Below are 9636 nucleotides of genomic sequence, written 5' to 3'. Positions count from 1 at the left end.
CTTTTTATTTTTGGAAACATTCCAAAATCATTTCTTTTTATGTGTTTATTTTTTTCCCTCACATTGCACACAATTTTTTGGATCTAATTGTGCGTAATGGCATTTACATCACACACCATTTTTTTTCTTTTTAATCTGTGCAATAACTCATGCATTACATACTATTTTTGTTAAAGAACCGTGTGTGATGCTCATCAAATTGCACATAGTTTTTTTATTGAATTATGTGGGATGCACCCCACAATCACAAACAATTTTGGTTGCGTGTGCGATGGACCCCGCACTATTGTACATAGAGGCAAGGTGACAGTTTGAAACTGCATCACTGAAACGGGGTAAAAATAGTTTTATTCAGACGTCACTCCACTAGTGCATGTTGCATCTATACAATGATAAAGTTTTCAAAAATTCTAATAGCTTTGTGATTTCTTTTTAGGCATGAGTTGTACCCTTAGCATGTGCCCACAAGATACATTCTCCGCGGTTCTTATCATTTGTATGGACGTCCCAAAACATTTACCATTTTCTGTGGAACACTTCAATGACATAATTTATTGAGCTTAAATGTGTCATGACAACTTATTTTGAACAATAGTTATTGTTCATCCTCTCGCTCAAGCAATGCAAAATAAAACATTTTCTTTAAGCAACAAACTAAACCAACATTTCTAGACATAAGAACTCTCATTTTTCCTTTGAACCAAGCTCATTAGACAAAAGAACTATGCAAAAGATTTTGACTAGATACTGGATAAAACAAAAATCAACACTCAATCCAAACTAGGCATAAAGCAGAATCACATGCCCCCCTTCGATGAACCTTTCTAGATATATGTGGTTTACTTTGTGTTGGCATGTGTTTGCTTTGTTGCCATGTTTGTGCTATTTTGTTGTAATGTTGGGTAGGTTGGGATGTGGCCTAGGAAGAATTCCTTTATCTTTTACATCATGCATTATCATGGATTGGAAGAATTATTGTTCATAAGATACTTGTAGAAATATGTATCCACAATAGGGCATTTCGTCTAGTGGTATGATTCTCGCTTTGGGTGTGAGAGGTCCCAATTTCAATTCTCGGAATGCCCCCTTTTTATTTTTGGAAACATTCCTAATTTATTTATTTTTGATGTGTTTATTTTTTCCTCCCCCCTCACAATTCACACAACTTTCTGGATCCAATTATGTGTGATGGCATTTACATCACACACGATTTTGTTTTGTTTTTAATCTGTGCAATGACTCATGCATTACATACAATTTTTGTTAAAGAACTGTGTGTGACGCTCATCCAAATTGCACATATATTTTTTAAAATTGTGTGGGATGAACCCCCTAGTCACAAACAATTTTGGTAGCGTGTGCGATGGACACCTGATATGTCTCCAACGTATCTATAAGTTTTGATAGTTCCATGCTATTATCTTGTCAAACTTTGGATGTTTTGTATGACTTTTATATCTTTTTTGGGACTAACTTATTAACTCAGTGCAAGTGCCAGTTCCTGTTTTTTCCGTGTTTTTGACCCTTTTCAGAGGAGGATTTTAAACGGATTTCAATGGAATAAAACTTCCGAAATGTTTTTTTTTGAAATAGAAGACGATCGGGAGACTTGAGAACAAAGGCATGGGGTCACCAGGGACCCCACAAGCCCCCTAGCTGCGGCCAGGGGGGCCCGCGCCTCCCAGGCTTGTGGGTTCCCTTGGCCTCCTCTTCCCTAGGTCTTTCGCCTATATATTCCCTAAAATCCCAGAAAAAATCAGGAGATCGACGAAAACACTTTTTCGCCGCCGCAAGCTTCTGTCTCCGCAAGATCCCATCTGGGGCACGTTCTGGTGCCCTACTGGAGGGGAGATTCGGATACGGAGGGCTTCTTCATCAACACCATGACCTCTCCGATGATGCATGAGTAGTTCACCATAGACCTACGGGTCCATAGCTAGCAGCTAGATGGCTTCTTCTCTCTCTTGGATCTTCAATACAAGGTTCTCCATGATCTTCATTGAGATCTATCAGATGTAATCTTCTTTGCGGTGTGTTTGTCAAGATCCGGTGAATTGTGGATTTATGATCAGATTATCTATGAATCTTATTTGATTTTCTTCTGATCTCTCTTATGCATGATTTCATATCCTTGTAATTCTCTTCGAGTTGTGGGTTTTGTTTGGCCAACTTGATCTATGATTCTTGCAATGGGAGAAGTGCTTGGTTTTGGTTTCATACCGTGCGGTGACCTCACCCAGTGACAGAAGGGGTAGCGAGGCACGTATCATGTTGTTTCCATCAAGGGTAAAAACATGGGGTTTTCATCAATGGTTTGAGTTTATCCCTCTACATCATGTCATCTTGCTTAAGGTGTTACTCTGTTCGTCATGAACTCAATACACTAGATGCATGCTGGTTAGCGGTCCATGTGTGCAGTAATAGTAGTAGATCCAGAAAGTATCGGTCTACTTGTCTCGAACGTGATGCCTATATGTATGATCATTGCCTTAGATATCATCATGACTTTGCGCGGTTCTATCAATTGCTCGACAGTAATTTGTTCACCCACCATAATATTTTCTTATTTGAGAGAAGCCTCTAGTGAACACTATGGCCCCCGGGTCTACTTCACACCATATTTTCAGCCTTACTCTTTTACTTCATTGCACTTTCCGCCTTCAGATCTCACTTTGCAATCAATCTTGAAGGGATTGAAAATCCCTTTATAGCGTTGGGTGCAAGCTCTTTTGTGTTTGCGCAGGTACTCTGGACTTGACGAGATTCTCCTACTGGATTGATACCTTGGTTCTCAAACTGATGGAAATACTTACTGCTCCTGTGCTGCATCACCCTTTCCTCTTCAAGGGAAAAACCAACGCAAGCCATGTCTCTATCAACGTGCCAATTTCTGGCGTTGTTGTTTGAGAAGTAGTAACCCCGTCCTATTGTACGCAAAGGCAAGGTGACGGTTCGAAACTATATCACTAAAATGGGGTAAAAACAGTTTTCTTCGGACGTCACAGCACTAGTGCATCTTGCATCTATACGGTGATAAAGTTTTCAAAATTTCTAATAGCTTTGTGATTTCTTTTTAGGCATGAGGTGTACCCTAAGCATGTGTCCCCAAGATACATTCTCCACGGTTCTTATCATTTGTGTGCACGTCCCAAAACATTTACCATTTTCTGTGGAACACTGTAATGACATAATTTATTGAGCTTAAATGTGTGATGATAACTTACTTTGAACAATAGTTATTGTTCATCCTCTAGCTCAGGCAATGCAAAAGAAACATTTTTAAGCAACAAAATGAACCAACATTGCTAGACATAAGAATTGTCATTTTTCCTTTAAACCGAGCTCATTAGACAAGGGAACTATGCCAAAGATTTTGACTAGATACTCGCATCAAACTAAAACAACACTCAATCCAAGCTTTGCACAAAGCGGAATCACATGGCCCCCTTTGACGATCCTTTGTGGATATAAGTGGTTTACTTTTTGTTGCCATGTGTTAGCTTTGTTGCCATGTTTGTGCTATTTTGTTGTAATGTGGGGTAGGTTGGGATGTGGACAAGGAACAATTCCTATATTTTTTACATCATGAATTATCATAGATTGGAAGAATTATAGTTCATAAGATACTTGTAGAAATATGTATCCACAATAGGGCATTTGGTCTAGTGGTATGATTATCGCTTTGGGTGTGAGAGGTCCCGAGTTCAATTCTCGGAATGCCCCCTTTTATTTTTGGAAACATTCGTCAATTATTTATTTTTGATGTCTTTATTCCCCCCCCCCTCACATTGCACACAATTTTCTTTATCCAGTTGTGTGTGATGGAATTTACATCATACATGATTTTGTTTTGTTCTTAATCTGTGCAATGACTCATGCATTACATACGATTTTTGTTAAAGAACCGTGTGTGATGCTCGTACTAATTTTACATAGTTTTTTTATGGAATTGTGTGGGATGCACCCCCCCAATCACAAACTATTTTGGTAGCATGTGGTATGGACCCCACCCTATTGTACACACAAGCAAGGTGACGGTTTGAATCTGCATCACCGAAAGGGGGTAAAAACAGTTTTCTTCGGACGTCACTACACTAGTGCATATTTCATCCATACAATGATAAAGTTTTCAAAAATTCTAATAGGTTTGTGATTTCTCTTTAGGCATGAGTTGTACCGTAAGCATGTGCCCGCAAGATACATTCTCCGCGGTTCTTATCATTTGTATGCAAGTCCCAAAACATTTACCATTTTCTGTGGAACACTTCAGTGACATAATTTATTGAGCTTAAATGTGTCATGACAACTTATTTTGAACAATAGTTATTGTTCATCCTCTGGCTCAAGCAATGCAAAAGAAAACATTTTCTTGAAGCAACAAACTAACCAACATTTGTAGACATAAGGACTGTCATTTTTTTCTTTGAACCGAGCTCATTAGATAAGAGAACAATGCAAAATATTTGACTAGATACTGGCATCAAAAAAATGAACACTCAATCCAAACAGGGCATAAAGCGGAATCACATGGCCCCTTTGATGATCCTTTCTAGATATATGTGGTTTACAGGGCATAAAACCTAACCCAAAAACCCTGGAAATAATTAGGGGCTATATTTGGAATGTTTCCAAACTCCATAAAATACTTCAGCATTTTTGAGTGATCTATTATTTATAGGTTATTTATTTTGACCAATTCAGTGACTTTTGTGGATTAATTAAGTTATCAAAAGTGTTTGAAAAATAAAGGTCATCCCTAAAATGTTGTTACCAACATTTATCAGAAAAGATGAACATTTTTAAAGCCATTTTGGGTTCATTGAAACTCACACTTAGTTGAATTTATTTTATTAGAGTGAGGTCCTAGGGTTTTTCTTAATCCCCATTTCACTTTAATGCAAAAAGAAGATATGATGCACACTCTAGCTAGGCACCAACTAAAATAAAACCAGGGATGTGATAAGTAGGTTGGGATGTGGACAAGGAACAATTCCTTTATTTTTTACATTATGCATTATCATAGATTGCAAGAACTATGGTTCATAAGATACGTGTAGAAATATGTATCCACAATAGGGCATTTGGTCTCGTGGTATGATTCTCGATTTGGGTGTAAAAGGCCGCGAGTTCAATTCTAAGAATGCCCCCTTTTTTATTTTTGGAAACATTCCTCAATTATTATTTTTGATGTGTTTATTTTTGGCTCCCCTCACATTGCACACAATTTTATAGATACAATTGCGTGTGATGGCATTTACATCACACACGATTTGATTTGTTTTTAATCTGTGCAAAGACTCATGCATTACATACAATTTTTGTTACAAAACCGTGTCTGATGCTCATCCAAATTGCACATATTTTTTATTGAACTGTGTGGGATGCACCACCCAATCACAAACAATTTTGGTAGGTTGTGCGATGGACCCCGCCCTATTGTACACACACGCAAGGTGACGGTTCGAAATTGCATCACTGAAAGGGGGTAAAAACGGTTTTCTTCGGACGTTATTGCACTAATGCATGTTGCATCTATACAATGATAAAGTTATCAAAAATTCTAATAGCCTTATGATTTCTTTTTAGGCATGAGGTGTACTCTAAGCATGTCCCCGCAAGATACATTCTCCGTGGTTCTTATCATTTGTATGCAAGTCCCAAAACATTTACCATTTTCTGTGGAACACTTCAATGACATAATTTATTGAGCTTAAACGTGTCATGAAAACTTATTTTGAAGAATAGTTATTGTTCATCCTCTCGCTCAAGCAATGAAAAAGAAAACATTTTCTTTAAGCAACAAACTAAACTAACATTCTAGACATAAAAACTATCATTTTTTCCTTTGAACCGAGCTCATTAGACAAGAGAAGTATGAAAAATATTTTGAGTAGATACTGGCATCAAACAAAAATCAACACTCAATCCAAACTAGGCATAATGCGGAATCACATGTCCCCCTTTGATGATCCTTTCTGGATATATGTGGTTTACTTTTTGTTGCAATGTGTTTGCTTTGTTGCCATGTTTGTACTATTTTGTTGTAATGTGGGGTAGGTTGGGATATGGCCAAGGGACAATTACTTTATGTATTCTCATAGATTGCAAGAATTATGGTTCATAAGATACTTGTAGAAATATGTATCCACAATAGGGCATTTGGTCTAGTGGTATGATTCTCGCTTTGGGTGTGAGAGGTCCCGAGTTCAATTCTCGGAATGCCCCCTTTTTATTTTTGGAAACATTCCTCAATTATTTATTTTTTATGTGTTTATTTTTTTCCCTCACATTGCACACAATTTTCTGGATCCAATTGTGTGTGATGGCATTTACATCACACACAATTTTGTTTTCTTTTTAATCTGTGCAATGACTCATGCATTACATACAATTTCTGTTAAAGAACCGTGTGTGATGCTCATCCAAATTGCACATAGTTTTTTTATTGAATTTTGGGGGATGCACCCCTCAAGCACAAACAATTTTGGATAGCGTGTGCGATGGACCCCCGCCCTATTGTACACATAGGCAAGGTGACGGTTTGAAACTGCATCACTAAAAGGGGGTAAAAATAGTGTTCTTCACACGTCACTGCACTAGTGCATGTTGCATCTATAAAATGATAATGTTTTCAAAAATTCTAATAGCTTTGTGATTTCTTTTTGGGCATGAGGTGTACCCTAGGCATTTGCTCGCAAGATACATTCTCCGCGGTTCTTATCATTTGTATGCAAGTCCCAAAACATTTACCATTTGATGTGGAACACTTCAATGACATAATTTATTGAGCTTAAATGTGTCATGACAACTTATTTTGAACAATAGTTATTGTTCATCTTCTAGCTCAAGCAATGCAAAACAAAACATTTTCTTTAAGCAACAAACTAAACCAACATTTCTAGACATAAGAACTGTCATTTTTTTCCTTTGAACCGCGCTCATTAGACAAGAGAACTATGCAAAAGATTTTGACTAGATACTCGCATCAAACAAAAATCAACACTCAATCCAAACTGGGCATAAAGCGGAATCACATGGCCCACTTTGATGATCCTTTGTGGATATATATGGTTTACTTTTTGTTGCCATGTGTTAGCTTGGTTGTCATGTTTGTTTTATTTTGTTTTGATGTGGGGTAGGTTGGGATGTGGCCAAGGGACAATTACTTTATTTTTTACATCATGCATTATCATATATTGGAAGAATTATGGTTCATAAGATACTTGTAGAAATATGTATAGTGGTATGATTCTCGCTTTGGGTGTGAGAGGTCTCGAGTTCAACTCTCGAAATGCCTCCTTTTTTTGGAAACATTCCTCAATTATTTCTTTTTGATGTGTTTATTTTTGACCCCCTCACATTGCACACAATTTTCTGGATCTAATTGTGTGTGATGGCATTTACATCACCAAACAATTTTTTTAATCTTTGCAATGACTCATGCATTACATACAATTTTGGTTAAAGAACCGTGTGTGATGCCCATCCAAATTGCACATAGTATTTTTATTGAATTGTGTGGGATGCACCCCCCAATCACAAACAATTTTGGTAGCATGTGCGATGGACCCCGCCCTATTGTACACACCAGCAAGGTGACGGTTTGAAACTGCGTCACTGAAAGGGGGTAAAAATAATTTTCTTCGGACGTCATTGCACTAGTGCATGTTGAATATATACAATTATAAGGTTTACAAAAATTATAATAGCTTTGTGATTTCTTTTTAGGCTTGAGGTGTACCCTAGGCATGTGCCCGCAAGATACATTCTCCACGGTTCTTATCATTTGTATGCAAGTCCCAAAACATTTACCATTTTGTGTGGAACACTTAAATAAAATAATTTATTGAGCTTAAATGTGTCATGACAACTTATTTTGAACAATAATTAATTTTCATCCTCTGGCTCAAGAAATTTAAAAGAAAACATTTTCTTTAAGCAACAAACTAAACCAACATTTCTAGACATAAGAATTGTCTTTTTTTCCTTTGAACCGAGCTCACCACACAACAGAACTATGCAAAATATTTGACTAGATAATGGCATCAAACCAAAATCAACACCCAATCCAAACCGGGCAAAAAGCAGAATCACATGGCCCCCTTTAATGATCCCTTCTGGATATATGTGGTTTACTTTTTGTTGCCATGTTTGTGCTATTTTGTTGTAATGTGGGGTAGCTTGGGATGTGGCCAAGGAACCTCATAAGATACTTGTAGAAATATGTATCCACAATAGGTCATTTGGTCTAGTGGTATGATTCTCGCTTTGGGTGTGAGAGGTCCCGAGTTCAATTCTCGGAATGGCCCCTTTTTATTTTTGGAGACATTCCATAATTATTTATTTTTGATGTGTTTATTTTTTTGTCACATTGCACACAACTTTATGGATCCAATTATGTGTGATGGTATTTAAATCACACACGATTTTGTTTTGTTTTTAATGTGTGCAATGACTCATGCATTACATACAATTTTTGTTAAAGAACCGTGTGTGATGCTCATCCAAATTGCACATAGTTTTTTTATTGAATTGTGTGGGATGCACCCCTCAAGCACAAACCATTTTGGTAGCGTGTGTGATGGACCCCCGCCCTATTGTACACACAGGTAAGGTGACAGTTTGAAACTACATCACTCAAAGGGGGTAAAAACAATGTTCTTCGGACGTCACTGCACTAGTGCAAGTTGCATCTATAAAATGATGAAGTTTTCAAAAATTCTAATATCTTTGTGATTTTTTGGCATGAGGTGTACCATAATCATTTTCCCGCAAGATACATTCTTCGCGGTTCTTATCATTTGTATGCAAGTCCCGAAAATTGCACTGTTGGAATTATGCCCTAGAGGCAATAATAAATATAGTTATTATTATAATTCCTGTATCAAGATAATCGTTTATTATCCATCCTATAATTGTATTGAATGAAGACTCATTTACATGTGTGGATACATAGACAAAACACCGTCCCTAGCAAGCCTCTAGTTGGCTAGCCAGTTGATCAAAGATAGTCAGTGTCTTCTGATTATGAACAAGGTGTTGTTGCTTGATAACTGGATCACGTCATTAGGAGAATCACGTGATGGACTAGACCCAAACTAATAGACGTAGCATGTTGATCGTGTCATTTTATTGCTACTGTTTTCTGCGCGTCAAGTATTTATTCCTATGACCATGAGATCATATAACTCACTGACACCGGAGGAATACTTTGTGTGTATCAAACATCGCAACGTAACTGGGTGACTATAAAGATGCTCTACAGGTATCTCCGAAGGTGTTAGTTGAGTTAGTATGGATCAAGACTGGGATTTGTCACTCCGTGTGACGGAGAGGTATCTCGGGGCCCACTCGGTAATACAACATCACACACAAGCCTTGCAAGCAAAGTGACTTAGTGTAAGTTGCGGGATCTTGTATTACGGAACGAGTAAAGAGACTTGCCGGTAAACGAGATTGAAATAGGTATGCGGATACTGACGATCGAATCTCGGGCAAGTAACATACCGAAGGACAAAGGGAATGACATACGGGATTATATGAATCCTTGGCCCTGAGGTTCAAACGATAAGATCTTCGTAGAATATGTAGGATCCAATATGGGCATCCAGGTCCCGCTATTGGATATTATCCGAG

General features: G+C 37.6%; 3 non-coding genes across 3 annotated transcripts; all 3 read left to right on the top strand.

Annotated features, from left to right (window-relative positions):
• The first annotated feature begins 3651 nt into the window (after positions 1–3651).
• On the top strand, positions 3652–3723 carry TRNAP-UGG. The gene has a single exon. It is a non-coding gene; the product is annotated as a tRNA-Pro (tRNA).
• A 2430-nt stretch (positions 3724–6153) lies between these two features.
• On the top strand, positions 6154–6225 carry TRNAP-UGG. Its single transcript has one exon. It is a non-coding gene; the product is annotated as a tRNA-Pro (tRNA).
• A 2012-nt stretch (positions 6226–8237) lies between these two features.
• Positions 8238–8309, top strand: TRNAP-UGG. Its single transcript has one exon. It is a non-coding gene; the product is annotated as a tRNA-Pro (tRNA).
• Positions 8310–9636: the final 1327 nt, after the last annotated feature.

This window comes from Hordeum vulgare, chromosome 2H (genome assembly GCF_904849725.1).
Source record: "Hordeum vulgare subsp. vulgare chromosome 2H, MorexV3_pseudomolecules_assembly, whole genome shotgun sequence".
Classification (NCBI taxonomy): domain Eukaryota; kingdom Viridiplantae; phylum Streptophyta; class Magnoliopsida; order Poales; family Poaceae; genus Hordeum; species Hordeum vulgare.
This window is presented reverse-complemented; position numbering and strand designations above follow the sequence as displayed.